Here is a 20,805-nt window from a genome sequence, read left to right on the forward strand (position 1 = left end):
AAAATAATCAGCACCTTTGTACCATTTTTCGCACGGTCCAGTTGTGTCGCCAGCTTTGTCGGGATAAGTGTCAAAAGGTCTAAAACAATGATGATGGTTGGTAAAATGATCTGACTAAATGTCATCATGAAAAATCGCCAAAGCCCCGTTCTTAAGTCAAGGTGGCTCACCATAGTTTATTTTTTGAGAACACGCATGCTGAGGACGAACGCCTAAGCAATCTGTGCCTCAGTGCTAAAAGCCAAAAAACGAGTATTTTTTGTAAAAATTTTATGACGTCAGCATGACCACAAAAAGCAAAGTTTACGATAAATTTTCTTGTTTCCTTGGGTGTAGTTCCGTAAAATTCAACATAGTGGTTACAGCTACTTTTCTTTACTTGACCCTAGTTTTGTGGGACAATGTTTACCAATTTGCAAAAAAAACAAAACAAAACAAAACCAAAAAAAAAAGGCTTAAGGAACTTCCTATGCAATCCTTACTGTCTGGGTTTAAAATTCTTTCCGGTTGTATGTTCTAAATTCTTTGAGAAAAGAAAATCTCATACAAAATTGTCGACCCATAAACGCCCAGAAACCCACCTCTTTACCAGTTCTAACTGAAGACTAAGCCATTGAAGAAGACAAAAGCCATTGTTAACTGAGATGGTAGTAGAATACAATTTCTTCGTGTTATTTCATTTAATAGATTTGTGTGGACTGTTAGCGAAAACGACCACGAAGCCGGCTTTCAAAATGTAGCTCAAGCGCCGCCACACCTTAAATGATAAGCCTATGAGCCACGTTACAAAAAAACTGCAAACCTCCTCTCAGCTATGTTAAAAAATGATTTGATAACAGCATTTTCACCTGGGACAACTCATCCATGAATGACCAATAACCCACTCGAGAAGAAGGAAATAAAGAAGTGCGAGTCTAAATATCACTTTAAAACTCATGATCCTCGAGAGTGTGTTAATGGTGCTCCTTGTTTGACTTGAGGAACTGAACGCTTGTTAAACTGAACTTTGTTTTTAAGTGGGCACCTTTTTGTAAAGCGTCTTCATACATTTGCCTTGCACACACGCATTTGACTGCTAGGTGTCAATCATCATGACAGCTGAACATTTGGTCATTATTTGGATTTTTTTCGAAAAGTACTTTTTTGCCGACATTTGATTCTTTGTAACAGCGTTCATAAAAGCGTTATGTCAGAACTGTTAAGCCTTGCACTTAAATCTGAGCAAACATTTGCTCTTCAATAAGAAATGTGTGTTACATGTTTCCATGACCATTACCTTATGGAACTGAGACCAAATGTGAAACAGGGGCATGCACAAAATTCAGTTTTTATGTATATCTTTTTCAATTTCATTTCCCTCTTTTTAATATTTCTTAAGACAGTACGATTGGGAAAATTATACAAATTTAGATATCCTGCAATCTTATAATAATAAAATGTACCCAGGAAAAGGAAAACATCATCAAGGATTTGCTTTGTTACGCTTTCGTTTTTTTACACTCTATTAAAATTAACAGAAAGGTCGGCAAACAAAATTGTCGTAATGTTGCAAAGCTGTTTAAATTACAATTTTTTTTTCAGTTCTCTGTTAATTAAAAAACTATGAGCTCGTGCAGTCAATAAAGGCCTGTTTACAAGGAGGGAGGGTTATACCCTAGCAAGCGGGTTAACCCTAGCTGGAGGGCAAAAGATAGCCCAGGTTTACAAGCAAAATTTCACAGGTAGGGTAACCCTACAACCCGGGACAACTTAATGCGTGGTTACACTCAAAGAGTTTGGAAAAAAAATTAGAAAGTTAACCCGGGTAGGCGGGTTAACCCTACCTGGAGTGTTAACGAGAGAAAAAATTAACCCGCCTGCCAGGGTAACCCTAGCGCGCAGGTAGGGTAACCCGCTTACCCGGGTAACCTTAGCTGCCTTGTAAACACGACGATGAAAAAAAGAGGAAATGTGTGAGCGCTAAGGTAACGCGCTTGCTAAGGTAACCCTCTCTCCTTGTAAACAGGCCCTAAATAATAACGATTGACAATTTTCTACAAATGCCTAAAACTTTTCAAACTTTTTCGATGTCGATGAACTACACATTAGCTGATGGCAGTAAAAGTTTCAAAAAAAAGGTCTATAGGAGTTTTCGTGTTAACGTCCTTAATTCAGTGCAAGATTAGTATTCCTTAGCTTGGTGAAACATGATAACGTGATAACGTTTATAAGTATTCACAGAAGTATCGATCAATAGTTTAAGTTCTTTGTTTCAATTTTACTAGGAGCAAAGCAGCCTGTATACAACCGCTCGTTTTCCTCATGAAAAATCGAAGGGAGGAAGCCCCTATCCGATCTTTAGTTTGTTCAGCAGAGCGGGCGGCTGTACATAGGACAGAGAGTGAAGAGTGGGGATTCATTGGAGTAAAAATAATTCAACGAATAGAATCTAGGAAAAACAAAACGTGTTACTTTCGAGATTACATTACGCTTCACAGTTAACACATCAAGGGGTCAAAGTCTTCGTATAACATCTTTTAAGTTTTATTCAAACATTTTCCCAATTTTAGTCAACATGATAAAATCGTTTCTTCAAAGCCATAAGGTGAAGATTGTTAGCATATACGTACTTAAAAGGAATGTAACAAACCTCAGGCGGCTGTGTAAATACGTGTAGCGGCAAGCTATCGGTGTAACACTCAAATGAAAATGATAGACAATGTAATAAAAAGTGACCATTTTATGGTAACGAAAACTGCTGAATTTCTAAAATTATAGATGTTAAAGAGAGTGGGTTAAAAAATGGAATATTCAAACTTTTGAATTCATCAAGTTTGAGCAAAGGAAATCATAACTGCGACCATAGTTTTAAAGATCCGAGATTGAAATTAGGATACAGGTTGCACCCATTTTCGAACGAAACGATGTATCAAACACCAGATACAGTATTTCATCAAATCAAAAAGTTCATCATCATGTACGTCGTGTTTTAAGAATGGCTGACTATTAGGATCGAGAAACGACGGTCAACGACCCGTTTGGCAAATCGCTCATATTTTGCCCAAAGATACCCTTAGGTGACCTTATTCTAAAAATCATATTATAAGGTTTCAGCGAATTTTTATTTTTCAGAAATTCGCGAAAATTTGAAAGCGCGGTCAAAGTGCGGTTTTTCGTGTAATAACATGACCGAAATAAGGTGCGAGGACGAAGCGCTGCTAAAGTCTTAAAATAAATTCAATTGACTTCAAACTTCACACAAATGTGGAACAACCACTCTAATTTATTCCTCGTTTTAAACTAATCTCAGATATGTTGATATAGTGCTTTTCCAAACCATTTTAAAAACACCTATGAAGCGTGTGGAAAATAACAGCAAAATATAGGTCATGTTTAACAGCATAAAAATGCATCTGGTACCTCACTTTCCCATTATTTTACTTTACAGCCTTAAAATGTCATTATTAAACATATGCCATGCCAAGTCTCGTGCTCGAACTCGCAGTATTTCCCTTTGAGAAAAACGAAAATCTATGTCAATGTGTTGGGCGCAAATAACACAATAATTATACACGAACAAGAGACAAATCAATTTCAATGGCGAAAGTAAAAGGCTACCAGTAATTAAAATCCCGTCGATTCACTGCTATCAGTAGAAACATAATCTCCACCACATAACAACTGTTTTTAGACGTTTTCGATCGAAACATTGCGCGTTAACTCACAGGCAGCCCAAGCTCTCTCTATGAACCACACAAGCAACACAATATGGAATCGAATTATAAGGGTTATAAGGGATTTTCCACAAGATATCCATGGAGGTAGTTAAAAGTGAAAATTCTCAATAAAAATGGCTTACCTTATTCCAGACGTGTGTTGTTTGCTCCTGGTGTGGTTATTTTACCGATTGCACTTGATTTAAGCGACTTTTTTGAATTCCGATTTTCCCTTTATAAAGAGAGGACAAGGCGAAACACCTCAGTCGGTATAGCCTGTCGAACGAAGTCAAAAATCCCAGGCTAAAATGTAGCCACGGCCACAAATCCACCGCAGAATTCAAGGGCAAAGGTTGATCTTTCATTTCAATCCTCTAGCCACACAATCGCAGCCCTGCGAGCGACGCTAGGCGGCTCTTCGTGTCCCCAGTGAAACGATAAAACTATGGAAGAGCTCCGTGTCGTTTGATCCGCGACCCAACGACCGTTGAAATCGGCTTGGTAACCTCGTCATGTTGGCAAACCAAGACTCGCGGGGGTACTAGTTTGTTAAGGTACTGTTGCGCTGCGCCTGCGCGCAGTGTCGGAAAAAAAGTACATTAGATCATCTGTTATACTGCAGAAGAAACCCTTGACAATTAGCATGTTCATAAAGCTAAATAGTATCATTGTAACAGCATCAGTTCATTAGAATAACACAGGGGCCTATTAGGGTAAGGCGTAGGGACAATCTGCAGTCCTTCCACCAGTGGTTCACTATCACTCTTCTCGGTTAAGCTTTGCGAGTTGCCTGACTTGACTCGTGGCTCCCGGCCACGCCCATCTAGTAGTATGTCACCACCCCAGTATGTGAGTATGTGTCGAAAGAAAACTTGAGATTCTATCAAATACGATTAGCATTACAACCAGACCGATTGCGTGTTGGAAAACGCTAAATTATAATGTACAACAGGCTTTTCCGGTTTAAATGCTTTTCCACCTGTCCACGGTCAATGCAATATGCGCGCCAACAAGTAATTGACTCAGCGGAGCTAAACTCAAAATTATTTAGCTTGGCGATCCCTGTGATACTTCGAGAATCATCTGGTGTTTCAATGTTACCTTTAAGAGCTGGAGACCACTTAATTTTCCACGGCATACAGATATCCGAAATTTCCGGGAGTACACCCCCCCCTCCCCTCCCCGACTGTAGCTAAAACTAAGAGCCATTCAAGAACAAGAAAAAATAATTGCTCCTGGATAGGAGAGCTTTAAAAAGCGCATTTCAATCTACTGTCACTACTTTAAACTTGTAATTGCCAAATGTTGAACATTTGCGCGAGAGCAGTGAAAGCGCGACTGGGGTGCTCGTAGGGTTGTGTGGCAACGTTTACTGAGTCTCGAATATCAGCCATGCAGCATGGTTGCCGATATAATAAAAACACATTCATGAGGCCCCTGATTCTTACAGCCTAAACCTTGGTATGTTTTCTGTAACGTTTTCGGATTAAATTAGTCTATTAATATCTCGTTTATTTGTTTCGGGTCAGACCGTTTCACTTCTTGTTTCCAATTTATATAGGCGAAATTTATTTCGAACTTGCCACTACACTTTTAAACTTACACTTTTGATGACCTCGGTTTGATTTTGTTGTTGTACCGGTAATACATCGCCGGATTAACCTCTCGACTTCTTGAACTTGTGTTTAGCAATTAGCGTAAGGGCGCGATTTTGATTTGCTTCAAGATATTTCAACTCGATTAATTTACAGTCCTTTAACGTCCTTAATGCTAAACAGCATTCCAAGTTGATCCATTATTGTCTTAACGAACTTAAAGCGTTTTGAAGAATCGAAAACATCGAGGTTCCAGAAAATCTCTTTGCGTTTGTTATGACAACCATTCACAGTGTTGTTTACATAAAGGAAATACACACGATGACAAACTAGACATGACGGCGGACAGGAAATTAAGCAAAGTTAACGCGCAATGTTTCGATCGAAAACGTCTAAAAACAGTTGTTATGTAGTGGAGATTATGTTTCTACTGATAGCAGTGAATTGACGGGATTTTAATTACTGGTAGCCTTTTACTTTCGCCATTGAAATTGATTTGTCTCTTGTTCGTGTATAATTATTGTGTTATTTGCGCCCAACACATTGACATATATTTTCCTTTTTCCTCAAAGGGAAATACTGCGAGTTCGAGCATGAGACTTGGCATGGTATATGTTTAATAATGACATTTTAAGGCTGTAAAGTAAAATAATGGGAAAGTGAGGTACCAGATGCATTTTTATGCTGTTAAACATGACCTATATTTTGCTGTTATTTTCCACACGCTTCATAGGTGTTTTTAAAATGGTTTGGAAAAGCACTATATCAACATATCTGAGATTAGTTTAAAACGAGGAATAAATTAGAGTGGTGTAGAATGTTGTGAGCTGTGTAACCGCTCCTCCAGTAGTTTTCCAGTAGTTCGGTCGGATGAAACACGTTGTCAGTCGCTTGAATTAAAATAGAGTTGCGTTCTCGAGTTTTGGCTGGTTTATTGGCTCTAGAATATTACTCTGGCGACGAGGTACGGACAAAACCATGGCATTAATCGGGAAAATCGAGGAATACAACGAGAACGACAGCTGGATTGAGTACACCGAACGGCTCGAGCAGTATTTCGCGGCGAATGAGATTACGGACAACAACAAGAAACGGGCGGTTCTGCTCAGTGTGTGTGGAGCGAAAACTTACAAACTCATCAGGAATTTGGTTAATCCAAGGAAGCCTACCGACAAGTCGTTCGTAGAGCTGGTTAATTTGGTAAAGAATCATTTGAATCCTAGACCATCATCTATCGTGTATCGCTTCAAGTTTAACAGCCGCTTTCGTCAGCAGGGAGAAACAATACAACAGTATGTCGCCGAACTGAGGAATTTATCGGAGCACTGCGACTTTGGCGACCAACTGGAGAAAATGCTGCGTGATCGACTGGTTTGCGGATTGAACGACGAACGGATACAGCGGAGATTGCTTGCTGAAAGTCAACTAGAGTTCAAGAAGGCGATGGAATTAGCCACCGCGATGGAAATTGCCGACAGGAATACACGTGATCTGATTGCTGGGAATCTGAGTGAGAAACCCGAAGAATCGCAAGTTCACCGCGTGACCCAAGACCCACCGAAACAGCCACCAAGGGATCCGAAAAGGCCGACAAAAGAATGTTATCGTTGTGGAGGACAGTTCCACGATCCTGATAAGTGCAGGTATAAAGTCGAAGAGTGCTACAAATGCCGTAAGAAGGGTCACAAGGCAAGCCAATGTCTCAGTAAGCGTAAACCGGAGTTTCGAAAGAGCGGCAAATTTGGAAATACACATCACCTGGAGGCAACAGACGAGTCGGGTGAGGAAGAATGCGAAGAATACACGATGTTTCACATAAACGCTGCGGAGAGAGAACCGTTTCGAGTCGAGCTACAGCTAAACGGAGTTCAGACGAGCATGGAAGTGGACACTGGCGCCGCTGCTACGATCATCAGCGAAGAAACCTACAAGAGAATTATTGCAGGGAATCTGGTGAAGAACCGAAAGCAATTGGAAACTGCTAAAGTGAAGCTCCGAACGTACACAGGTGAATTAGTTAAGGTCATAGGAACTTTGAATGTTATTGTGAAGTATGAGAGACAAGAAGTGGAACTGCAAACACTCGTGGTGGAAGGATCTGGGCCTAACTTATTGGGAAGGGACTGGTTGAGAGTCCTGACACTCAACTGGAAGGAGTTGTTCAAAATGCAAGTTGTCAAAAACAACCAAGGGTCTTCACTTGAAAAATTGGTTGACCGGTACTCAGAAGTGTTTAGAGGAGGACTTGGGACCTTCAAGGGCCCAAAGGCGAAAATTCATGTGGAATCAGAGGCACAACCAAAATTCTTGAAGGCGAGACCAGTGCCATATGCTATCACAGGGAAGATTGAGGCTGAACTCAAGAGGCTACAAGATGAGGGAACGATTGAACCGGTTCAATTCTCGGAATGGGCTGCTCCCATTGTACCTATTCTGAAACCAGACGACTCAATTCGCATCTGCGGAGACTACAAAACAACTGTCAATCAAGTTTCAAAACTGGACAGTTATCCTATCCCGAAGGTTGAAGACCTCCTGGCGACACTAGGAGGAGGTGAAAAATTCACGAAGTTAGACATGAGCCAAGCCTACCAGCAGCTTCTTCTGGATGATGAATCTAAACAGTACACCACTAACACACACAAGGGGTTGTTCCAGTACAACCGCCTACGCTACGGGATATCGTCAGCACCAGGAATATTTCAGCGGAACATGGAGAATCTACTGCAGAACATTCCTTATGTAATTGTCCGGGTGGATGATATCCTAGTGTCCGGAGCCTGCGATGAAGATCACTTAAACAACCTGGAAGAAGTCTTGAAACGACTAGCAAGTGCTGGCTTGCGACTTCGGAAAAACAGTTGTGTGTTCATGGAACCTCAAGTAACCTACCTGGGTCACAAGGTCAGCAGAGAAGGTATTCAACCATTGGATGACAAGGTCGAAGCGATCACCAATGCACCAGCGCCCAAGAATGTGTCGGAACTCAAATCGTACCTAGGCATGATTAACTACTACCAGAAATTCCTGCCTAACCTGTCGAGCGTGTTGGCTCCATTGCATGATTTACTACGTAAAGAGACCCGCTGACATTGGGGTAAAGAGCAGATGCAGGCTTTCCAGAAGTCTAAGGATTTCCTGAAGTCCTCTAGACTCCTTGTCCATTATGATAGTCAGAAGAAGTTAACCTTGGCATGCGATGCATCACAATATGGCTTGGGAGCTGTTCTCTCGCATCGAATGGATGATGGCTCAGAACATCCAATCGCATATGCTTCCAGGACACTGTCCAATGCAGAAAGAAATTATTCCAATCTTGAGAGAGAAGCACTTTCCCTGGTATTTGGTGTGAAGAAATTTCACCAGTACATTTACGGCAGACATTTTAGTCTAGTGACTGATCACAAACCATTGGAATCATTGTTCAATGAGAAGAAGGCCACACCGCCTATGGCAGCAGCTACAATTCAGCGTTGGGCCTTGACTCTAGCTGCATACAACCACTCCATTGAGTACAAACCAGGACCAGAACATGCCAATGCTGATGCCCTCAGCCGACTACCCTTGCCGGTTAGTCCTTCAACTACGCCTTTGCCTGCAGAAACTGTGTTTGCAATGGAACTCCTCAATTCAACACCAGTGAGTGTGAATGAGATCTGAACCGGAACCAGATGTGATCCAATACTGTCACAAGTAATCAAGTTCGTTCAGCATGGTTGGCTAATCACAACTCAGATGAAGCATTGAAGCTCTACTTCACTAGGAAAGATGAATTAAGTGTTCAACATGGATGTTTGCTGTGGGGCAATTGAGTAGTGGTCTCCCCCCCCCCCCCTAAGGAAAGAGCAAGAGTGGTAGAAGAGTTACACGAGACACACCCTGGAATTTGCCGTATGAAGGCGTTGGCGAGAAGATATGTGTGGTGGCCAAAAATGGATGCAGACTTAGAGCAGAAGGTTCACCAGTGCAGTCCCTGACAGGAAAACAGGAAGTCACCGCCAGAAGCCCCTCTACATCCCTGGGAATGGCCTCAAAAACCCTGGGATTTGCAAGGCTTAATACTGGACCAGCTTTCAATTTCTACAAGTCGTCAACTGTAGAAAAGTACCGTTTTAATGTATGGAAAAGCATCATCGTGTCATGCACGATGGAAAAACATTAAAAAAGCTCACTATGCATGGCCTCTTTGTGCTGCACATTTTCCTTCCCTTGCTGTTTCAGGCTCTTAATTTTGGCGTTCAGCATACGGTTGGAATTTGAAAACGTTGAAGAATTTAGCTTGAAACTTCTGTTATAAGGTGGGTTGTTCAAATGCCTCTCTATTGCATTTCTGAACGTAATTAAGGACGACTTGCTGTACTCTTCACCCGTTTTGCTTCGTGCTTCTGTATAAAACTGTGACAGACTGTTGTCAAGTTGTTCGTCGCTCATTTCCTCTAGTTTTGGCAGCACAGGAACTTTTTGTGCACCCCATTCTAGGAAAAGAAAACATTTTTTCCAACTCAGCCTTTAAGTGTTGCAAGCGTATTTCGAGTGGTTAACTGTTAAATGATATACGCAACAGCTGCTAGAAAACATTTAATTGTATAAACAAGTGAAATGTTGCTTTTTGTTGACAAAGATGTAGATAAGCCAGTATAACTCATTATTTAGGAAGCATTGTAATATGCTTTTTTCGTCATTCTGCCTTTTAAATTAAAACAGGTTTTAAGTTTTAGTGTTTGAGATGTGTATTGGATTGTAGTCATGTTTACGTAAATTCATACCTTTGAAAGCGTTTACTGCCCAATTTGTCGAGCTCTTCGTAGACTTTGCTTGCGTTTCCACCAAAAGCCGGTTTCTCTCCGCTTCTGTCAGTTCTGCAAACCGTTTTTTCTTTGGAACAGGTGCCTCATTTTGAGACTCCTTAACGCAGCTACTTTTCTCGGCGTTCAGGAATTCGAACCCGAGTTGAAACCGTGGAAATTCTTCAGCCATAATGGCGGACGGACTAGCTGATTCTCAAATTTTGTCCAGGGCAAAATTTTCGTGACGTAGCTTGCGTGCATATGTTGAGTTATAATGCACGCGCGTGACGTAAGCAGAGTGCTTTATGGAGCTATAATGAACTCGAACTGACCAATCACAGCGCGCGCAATTACTCGAACAGTTTATAAAACGATATACAAAACCGAATTCACGCGCCAAAGATCCTTGTATGAACATGCGCTTGGTGCCTATCGATAACCCTTGAAATGTACGTTATTTTAAACGAGAAAGGCGCTTTCTAAAGCTCCGATAGTGCGGCGTTTAAAATTAACATACGAACGAACGGCCGTCACGCAATATGCAGGTCTCAAGCTGTGACCGACCTCTGTGTATGTTGCCTGTCGGAAATAAACTCTGTCTTTGACTTGTTTGTCGCTCTTTCCTTGACCATCCCTCCTAGTATACGTAGATTTTGCCGGCGAACAGTTCTCTATGCCATTGAAGAAGTTTTTTGTTTCGGATACAAAACCAAAGTAAATATAAATAACGTATAGACAAAGCTAATCTTTGGATATAGAGAAAGTCTTGGGAACATGTTTATTTCTCTTTCTTTCCTTGACCATCCCTCCTATTAGATTTTGCTATCAAAGCAGTTTTTTTCTTCGCAGACATCTATAAAAAATGCAAATAAAGTAGACAAGACTACTAAAGTCGTTTGAACAGTGGGAAAGTGGGATACCCAAATCCCTTTCCAATATGCTTGTTTGTTATCGTTTCTTTAGTTCAGGCAAAGTAGCCAAGTCGACTGAAGATATAAAAGGTTTAATTTGCTTTGCCTTTTAATCCTCGGTCGATTTAGCAGCATATTAGAAATATTATATTTATTTTGGTTTTGTATCCGAAACAAAAAAACTTCTTCAATGGCATAGAGAACTGTTCGCCAGCAAAATCTACGTATACTAGGAGGGATGGTCAAGGAAAGAGCGACAAACAAGTCTTAAGGTGAAGATCATATACGTACTTAAAAGGAGAGTAACAAACCTCAGGCGGCTGTGTAAATACGTGTAGCGGCAAGCTATAGGTGTAACACACAAATGAAAATGATAGACAATGTATAAAAAGCGAGCATTTTATGGTAACGAAAACTGCTGAATTTCTAAATCTATAGATTTTAAAGAGAGTGGGTTAAAAAGTGGAATATTCAAACTTTTGAATTCATCAAGTTTGAGCAAAGGAAATCATAACCGCGACCATAGTTTAAAAGATCCGAGATTGAAATTAGGATACAGGTTGCACCCATTTTCGAACGAAAAGATTTATCAAACACTAGACACAGTATTTCATCAAATCGAAAAGTTCATCATCATGTACGTCGTGTTTTAAGCATTTTCCTCGGTGTTTGGATATTTGATTATACACGGAGCCTCGTTTTTATTATATTACGTAAAAATGTATCCGTCAAGCTTTGTCCATCATTGTAGAATTCTTCCCTGAACACCGTGTATTTATATCCAAACGTGTATTTGTACGTCGAAAGACAGAAATAAGATAAGTATCGTTGCCAAGTGGTTATTTTATAACCATCAGAGTCCAATAAAAGCGTGATCAGGATTGGATACTTTCTGCTATTGTGTCTTCACAGAATGTAGTAATAATTGCTTAGAAAAAACGGTAAAAAATTGAAGTGTACGGACTTTATTCTCAAATTTGCATCAACTGAACTAACGTCATTTTTGGGGAGTGGTATTTGAAATTAACATACGGACATTGTGCAATTTAAATACTTTTGGCTCTTAAGTATATTTATACTCAATATTTTAGAAAAAAAACTTCTGATTTTGTCACTAAATTTTGCTAGTAAATCTGTTTTATTTCTTATCTTGTATTTAATGGTAGGAAAGTCACTTGCTTATCAGTTTTTTTTATCTTATTTCGTGCTACGTACCCTCGGTAAACAAAGACCTTACTTACTTACTGCAAATAAAACGCATCTGATATTCTAAGGGACCAATGGACTAAGAAATGCATCATTCCCGTCAAAATTATTCACATATTATCGATAATAACGGAGAAAAAGCTAATTTTATTTGGTCTGTTACCAATAGAGTCAAACTAGTTGCGTCCTTGTAATTCTTGTTTCACGGACCAGGTGCTCTCCTAGAGGCTTTGAAGCTCACGTGGCAATCCTCAATCTTCACGGTCTGGAATAAAACTGCTTTTGTTTTTATCTCTTTCAAAGGTAACAGCACGAGATATTAAAACGAATGGCCATCAGTGCAAGCAGTATTAAAAAGAAATAGAGACTGGCAATACAAGAACTACATCATTACTTCACATTGGTTTTATTTCGTCTCAACACTGCACATTTTGGGGCCAATCACAAAGACTTTTAGCTTTGTTATATTTCAAGCCTGGTGGGCAGCTCTTGTGATAGGCAACACCAGCTGAGCAAACGATGAACTTGGAGCAGTTTACAGGATCAGGATAATACCCATCCACTGAACAGTCTACTGGACCTAAATAACACAAACCAACATTACTCATTCAGGTTCGTTTTTGCGATCGGAATTAATAGCTGATCCATGTTGAGAGGATATTTTTCGACTTATAGAACACAAGAGAAGTTGGGACAAAAACAAGAAAAGCGTAATAGTTTCTCGGGGTGCGCTTAGAACTTGGCCCGTTGCGCTTCTAAAAAGACTGCTTTCAACATTGTCGAATTTTGCCAAAGATTTTTATGCTAAAATTCACAAATTTTGTTCCTAGATTCCACTTTAAACTTATTGTCACAAAATGGCATCGAGTACAACAGTGCACCCGATCGCAAAAGGGGACTGGTTGAGATTAAAATATCTCAAAACAAATAAAGCGACAAAAGGGTAAAATCTGGAGATGTAAAGGCAAGATAATACCAAGCTCACCAGTAGGGGGCTTTGTTGTAGTAACAGGACTTTGGGTCGGTGGCTTCGTAGTTTGGGGCGCCGTCGGCTTTCCCGTTGTTGTTGACTGGGTTGCCGTACACGTTGTCTGCGGTTTCGTTGGAGGGGCATGCGTGGTTGGCACCTGCGAGGGTGGAATCGTAATTCCCTGCAGAAGCTCAAATGCATACGTGCCATAGTTTTTGCCGTTGACGTTGTTGTTTTGCACCCAGGAACAATCCCAGAACATAAGTCCACCAACTCCAGGTTTGTCACGGATTTGCTACAAAGACAGAAAAATTGGTCAAGATCAATATCAATAACGAGGTGAAATGTTCTGTTTTTAGGAGTTTCTACAAACCACTGTTACGTCAGAAAATGTCCACTCGCAGTGTGTGAATTGCGGGATTTCTCATTTTGCCAACATATGAGGTCCATTGTTACTTACCCTACGGGCTTTCCTCAACAATGCAAATGACGGTTTCACAGCTAACCATAGGAGATTTGATTTTAATCAATGAATAATACCTTGTAGACGGTAGCCAGTTTATCTGGCGGGAAATAGTAATGCGGCTTCCCAGCAGCCTCGGGTCCTGCTGGCAGACCAAGGACAACAAGAGGGCCATTGGGAATACCCCGTGCCTACTTTAACCAAGTGTCCATCACAGGGAGAAAATATTGATCGCCAGGATAGCAGTAGTTGTTGTAGAACTGAATAAACAAGTAGTCAAATTCGTTGCCATATTCTGTCAAACATGAACACAAAAACAGCAACGTCATTACAGCCTGGTACCTTATTTCTTCTTTCTTTCCTCGTTCCTACCATTCTAGTAAAGCCAATTTAACGTTTCACGTTTTAACTGCCAATGATTTGAACATTATATTATCTTTTCGGAGCAAATCGTCGGGGAGATAGCCTCTTGATCCTTTCAAAACATTTCCATAGTGTAGCTTCCGTGTTCATTGTTTTCATCCCTTTGTGGGTTGTAAGCAGGCAATTTGTCAGTATTCAGTTAACCCCCAAAATATTTCTTATAAGTATACGTTGACAGTCCGAGGGATGCATTGCCTCGATGGATCGATAGATCCATTGATTGATCGATTGATTGACTGATTGATTGATTGATTGTTTGATTGACCGATCGGTCTCTTGATCTAATGTTTGACCGAGTGATCGATATAGCAGTCAATGAAACAAACGACTGGTCGGTCGGTTGGTTGGTTGTTGGAATGACAAACGGACAGACGGAAAGACGGATGGATGAATGGCTGAATGAATGCATAAATGGATTGAACGATTGACTACATACAAATCAGTCTGGTAACAGCCGGTTTTTTCTTTAAGGGTCACTTAGCCATCGCGTAAATTAAAGGGCGGTATGGCCGTGGCCGAGTAGGGAAGAAGGCGAGACAAGGGCAGTATGTCCATATCTCGTCCCATTCCCTCAAGACTAACGAAGGCGTCTAGCCTCAGAACCCCTCCTGAATTTCGAAAGAAAAACAGACTGCCAGCAGTCTACATGCACACCTTCTAGTGCAGAGCCTTTTATCTGAGGTCCCATCCATTTATCAGGAAATGGACACTGGGGAGCAGCTGCGATCAGGTACTGTTTACTTTTGTCTGTATTCATAAGCCGCCTCATCTCACGAACAAAGTCTGGGTAGTATTTATGACTTCCTATCTCGATATCCAGATCGACACCGTCCATTACTGTCCTGTAGAGAGGAAAATATCATATTTACTACAGATACCGGTACAGGCCTGAAGCGAGTGTTTGGCTCTCTTAAGCGTGTAAAGTTTGATATCCCGACCCCTCTTGCTTCGTCCTGTTAATTTGCTTGGATAAAATGTTTGTTGGTTGTTGCAAAATAAGCCAAATGTTTATTACTATAATACCAGTACAAGAATCACTAACCTACAACCGTAGAAAAGTACCGTTTTAATGTATGGAAAAGCATCATCATACATACATACATACACACACACACATACATACATACATACATACATACATACATACATACATACATACATACATACATACATACATACATACATACATACATACATACATGGGTTCTTTTACATCCCACAGAATTAATTTTGAAGAGTTGTGAGACGGGACCTACGGTTTATCGTCCTTATCCGAGAAGACTAGAAAGTCTAACTATTTGCAGATGTCATTACAAAGGCAGCACTTTCTCCTCAATTATTTAAAGACCCTGAGTGTTGGTCCGGCCGGGGTTTGAACCTGCGACCTCCCGCACGCTAGTCCGGTGCTCTACCACTGAGCTAACCGGTCGGCGGATAGATGAAGGATAGAAAAAGATTGAAAAAGCTCACTATGCATCTTGGTTTGTATGAAATATTGCTCTACATTTTTCCGTCATTTATTTTTGTCTCTTAGGTTTCGCCGGACTACAGCATGACATGTAGCTAAATTGAGAGCTGAACGGGATTTATACAAGTAACCGAGACCGCTACATAAAGCTTCAGAAATTTAAATTTTAACTCTCAGTCTATGAAATAACATTTTTCATTCTTTTTTCTGTTTTTCAATCGATCAAGCTGAGCTCTGAGATTTGAAAAAATGATTGATAGCGGAAAAACCACTTCTGTACCTTCATCAGTCCCTCAAATCCAAGTTGATCTTCGCTTTCAAATGTGTAACGAACCATAGTTAAATATGATTTCCAGTCCGTACTGTGCAGTGTCTAGAGTTTGTTAGACTTGCCACAAGTCGACCTCATGAATTTCAGGGTAGATTTTCCAGAAAGTCTAAGAGTTTGTTTGCGTTTTTTGTTTTGTTCCATGTAAGACATACTAAAATATAAACATTTCGCAACAACTTATATGAAGTAAATTCAAGGTTTCAAAACAACCGCCATCATGGATGTGAAGCGGACGAAACTTTATGCTTCGTTCTCTCTCATATCACGTGATGAGACAACTTCGCAGTTGTAAAAATCAATGAAGCTGTTGAAAAAAGAATTTGAAAGGCCTCAAAGATAAGGTATGTGGTTCGCAACGAACAACATCGATTCGCATTCCGTCGAGAAACATTAGGGTGCCGAGACTGCGCAGTACGGACTAGAAATCATCTTCAAGAACGATATTCTATATGTATAAGCTTTCTGTAACCAGTTGAATATCTACAATGACCTAAATTGTTCCGTACCACAAAAATGGCCTTTTATCCTGTAGTCCTTTCCTCCAAGGAACATATTCCATATGTAGTATGCAAGTTTCTTTGCGTTTTCCGCACTTCCAAGGCTGCCATCACAGGTATCCCCGCCAAGAGATATCAACATTTTCTTACCAAGCTTCTGACAATCTCTGATCCCACCGCCGATAGTAGCGCATTCAAAAGCATCAGGGTTCTGGGTGTCCGGTGCGTAGCTGCAGTGATGGGCAAAATTCATTCCAGGAATTCGGTCTGGTCAGTGTGCGATGAAAATATATAGCTTAATATTAGCTATTGTTATTTTACATTGTTCTCTTTCCAGCCCTTTAAGGTATCTAAGACTGTCTGCACCAAATGTGGAGGGGATGTCAGGGTAAAACTGGCTGCCACCTAGATGTCAGGGAACCCATCTAGACTAACATAGCCTCCTCCTTTGGTCAAGTGTAAGTGAAATTCTTATTGTAGATTGGTGTAACAAACTGTTTAGATTCGCTCACTTTCAACTATTCCGTTTAGGCCGCCAAGCTCTAGGTGGAAATTTATTTTAACCGATCGTAATGTAAACTCTGTGTAAAACGACGAAATGTTTCGGATACATTTCAAAGCGCGTTCCATTTCATACTCATACTATGAATCATATTTACAAAACCGTCCACCACAACACGATCAGGTCTAAATGTTTTCTACTTTAATCTTTTTTTCGCAGCGGGATGAGTGGTTTCTATGAAGCTTAGATGGTTACAAAACTTGTTCATACGAATTTCTAGTAGAGTTTACCTCATAATTATTTTCTTCAGGGGTCAGTTAAGAAAGACGTTTGTGACAAACCGCAAAGATTAACTTTTACCATCTAGCCATTTATGCACTAAAATGAAAAAATATTTGTATCGCTGTGAATTAATAGTAAATTTTTTACTTTTGTCTTGGATTTTTTTTAGACGAGAAAAAAACAAAAAAAATCAGAGGTGACTATAAAAAAGTTTCTATATAACACGTGCTCTGATTGGCTAAAACAGCGTGCTTTATCAGAGAACAGAGCACGGGTTGATGACGGTAAGTTGGCTTTAAACTTTTGCTTCGGAATTTTGACAAATTTGACCCAAATTAATTATCTCCTGTGACTCAGACAAACGCAGTGGAAACGAGCTATTTGTCTGCAATAAATATGACTCACGGAGACCATTGTTAGCAACAGTAGTGTTAAAACTGTACTAAAAAACAAGTTTTGCTGGATTCCCGCCGACAAAACACGTAGCGAAATAAACAGATTCTCAACCTGAACAGTGCTTTGATAAAAGACATTATATTTGTTACGAAATTATACTTAAGAAGTAAAGCAATGACAGAAAACAACAATTGAACTGTCTCTGTTTATGATGAGAAGCTTTATTTTTATAAAATGCTCAATTGCTCAAACAACACTTACATGCAGTGTAGTAACGCTCGTTCTCCGGTCATCACAGCGAAGTGAACCGACGAGTGCTCAGTGCAAAGCTTGCTCTGATATTCTCTTCTGTGTTCGGAGTAGAACCGGTAGGAGCAGTGTACTGAGTGTAGTCTTTCTAACTTTTACGCTAGTTCGGGCAATCTTGCTGCAAGCGGCTACAAGCCGTAAATAACTGTAGCTCCGTTCAAATTTAACTCGGCATTTCGCCTTTTCATCCGCAAGCTTTGAGCTCCTCGTTTCGTAATTTCCACTGGAAAAGTGCACGTTTTCATGGGCCACAATACGGCTGGACTATAAACCTTTGCCTGCCGTTCGGTCCGTATTTAAAAATTAACTAAAAAGCGAACTTTGAAGGTATCGTTTTTCTCTCGAAAGCCGCTCGAAACTAGTCGAAACTGAAAGCTTAGTAGAAGTCCAATTTGTGATTGACAGCTGTCGCTTCGTTAGCCAATCAAATTATTTGAACAAATCTAACAAGGATTGTGATTGGCTTATTTTAGCGTGCTTTATCAGAGAACAGTGCAAGGCGGACGCCACTTTTACTCGTTAATAAAGCTTGGTTTGAAAATTCTTGGATTCTTTATTATAAAACAAATAAAGAAGCCTCGACTGTGCTCTGTTCTGTTGTAAAGCACTTAAAAAGCGGTAGAGCACTCAAGAAGTAGCGAAAAACACTCGACTACGTCTTGTGTTTTCCGCTACACTTCCTTCGTGCTCTACCGCTTCCTGCGTGTTTTACAACAGAGCAGAGCACAGTCGAGGCTTCTTTATTTGTTAATTACTGCCGTTTGCTGTAAACGTCGTTCTTAAACCCTCTCGTAATGTCATGGCAATACCTCTGTTCCTGTTATTCCTGAAAAGCCGGTGCACAAATGCCACCAAGTAGATATCAAACTTGTGATTATTGCAGAAGTAGCGCAGGTTCTTCTCCCAGTATTGTCGGCTGACTCTTGTTCCAATAGCATTTTGTCCCCAGTAGCCAACCAAAAGCTGGCGTGTTGGAAGGGAGCGCTTTTCCTTAAAACCATGGCTCGAGTCAACCGCTAAAGGACTTCTGAAAATGAAAAGTGGCGCGGGCATGAAACATTTTCGTTTAACAGGTTTAAAGACAAAGCATATTTCAGAAAGGGATGAAGTATACTCATTGGTGAGCTTTGGCAGGCAAATGAATTCAAAACACTTCGTGGATTTTGCTATAAATGCCCTAAATGATTAGGCATCACTTATGCTTGAAGCATAACCGAACAGACATTCTCACAAGCATTGGACATGTTCGGTAGCCAAAGCTGAAGGCCGATATGATATTTAACCCTTAAGAACTGTCTTCATATTCAAGTTCAGCTATAAAAGACAAAGAAATTGAAAATGTTATTGAATGGATGTTGAACGTCGAAGCATCCTGGAGGACCCGCGCAAATTCCTTCTCCTTGTACGAACGCGCAATTCATGTCTGCGAGTCCCACCCCATTTTTCTAATGATCGAATTCTTGCCACTAGAATTTTTTAGATTGATTCCATAACATGGCCAATCTGAACTTACCAGAATTGAATAAAATAATTGTGCTCAATGATATAAGCTAGAACTAAACTGTTAGGCCAGAAAATGACAGTTCTTTGGTTTTAAAAAAGGAACTATATAAGAACAATTAAACTTCTAAAAATTGTGAACGACATATTTGGCGTGGCTCGTGACTACGAACGACGAAACAGAAGATTCGTCCTTGACTTAGTTTCTAAGAAATTTTCGTTACTTTTAAGATATATTTGTGTTTAAGTCTTAAGTATTCCGTGTTTTTGCTAAACGTCAATGATGCGTCATTTCTTTAGCCTTTTTTTCATTTCTTCTTTCCTTCAATGCCGCAAATAAGTCCCTACCTCCCAGCAGCTTCCCTGAACGCAACTAAGCAGATGAAAACAATAAAATGGTTCATTGCTGTACTGTGCATGCTGTATGGCTCACTCTTTGAGAAGACGACTTGTCTGAACTCTCCTCTATCCCAGCTGCCCTCCTGTTTAAACAATGACGCACCTCGGCACGGTGAACGGTGTTCTTTACGAGAACACCGGAAACTTTAAACCTAGTGCAGCACTGCACAGTCTGTACACCTGTGTATGTTAAGGCAGTAGGTCTGAATGGAGTTTCAGTCCAGTAGGTATAAGGTAATTTTGTAGGTCATTCTGTCGAGTTAGTCTTCGTTTTTCTTTTTATCACAGTTAATGTTACGGCGAAAAACAAATAGTCGGAAATAAAAGACAGGTTTTAGAAACTGTTTCTATGTCAACCCAGCTAAAGCCCAAATTTTTAGGGCAAACGAACAAATTTCCTTTGATTTGTAGCTTTCAAATGGTGATTTAGACGCTCACATCTAGAGGTCGTGAAAAATTCGTCAATTCATTGTATTTCTAAATTGTTGGTAAAGTTTGATAGCCAGCTCTATAAGCTTTAATTTGATATGGGGTTTAGTTATCCAGAGTCACAATCGGACGCGCTACATTCCTTGGACGTGAGTAGCCTCTAAAGTTATACGGTAACCTTAATGAGTAGAATTTATAATATCCTGTTTTTTTGAGACAATTTTCAGTCATAGAGCCAAAAGATAAACTTTACCAGAGACAGGACACACTCATTGAGTGATTGAAATAAACTGTTTTAAAGGAGAATAAACAATGGCAGTCGTGTTATTGGAATATCCAAAACCGGATCACCATCGGAAAATACTAGCAATTGATTTTTTATACCATGAGGCGACATTAAAATAAGGTGTGGTAAAAAATGAAATAACGAAGTGGAATCAAGCGTGCATTGGACCGATGAACGACGGAATTATACGGTGACTGGTTTTCCTAGAGAAATGAATTCGAACGTCGACAACTTCAAATACAAATTATATAAAAGAACTCGTCCTCTATCTATGTTACTATTATTATGAATAAGGCAACAAAATATCAATTAAGAAAGGCATAGTGTATGCAGTATAAATTATTTTCCCGATAATA

At 40.1% G+C, this 20,805-nt stretch overlaps 1 pseudogene across 1 annotated transcript; it reads right to left on the minus strand.

Moving 5' to 3' along the window:
- Positions 1–11,962: 11,962 nt before the first annotated feature.
- On the minus strand, positions 11,963–20,221 carry LOC145500778 (uncharacterized; annotated as a pseudogene). The gene is made up of 7 exons (XR_014051143.1): positions 19,684–20,221; positions 18,645–18,862; positions 16,356–16,613; positions 14,705–14,892; positions 13,705–13,922; positions 13,180–13,459; positions 11,963–12,774 (listed from the first exon to the last, which is right to left on the minus strand). The product of XR_014051143.1 is annotated as an uncharacterized LOC145500778 (transcript).
- Between the last annotated feature and the right edge of the window lie 584 nt (positions 20,222–20,805).

The sequence above is a fragment of the Orbicella franksi genome, chromosome 10 (genome assembly GCF_964199315.1).
Source record: "Orbicella franksi chromosome 10, jaOrbFran1.1, whole genome shotgun sequence".
Lineage (NCBI taxonomy): Eukaryota > Metazoa > Cnidaria > Anthozoa > Scleractinia > Merulinidae > Orbicella > Orbicella franksi.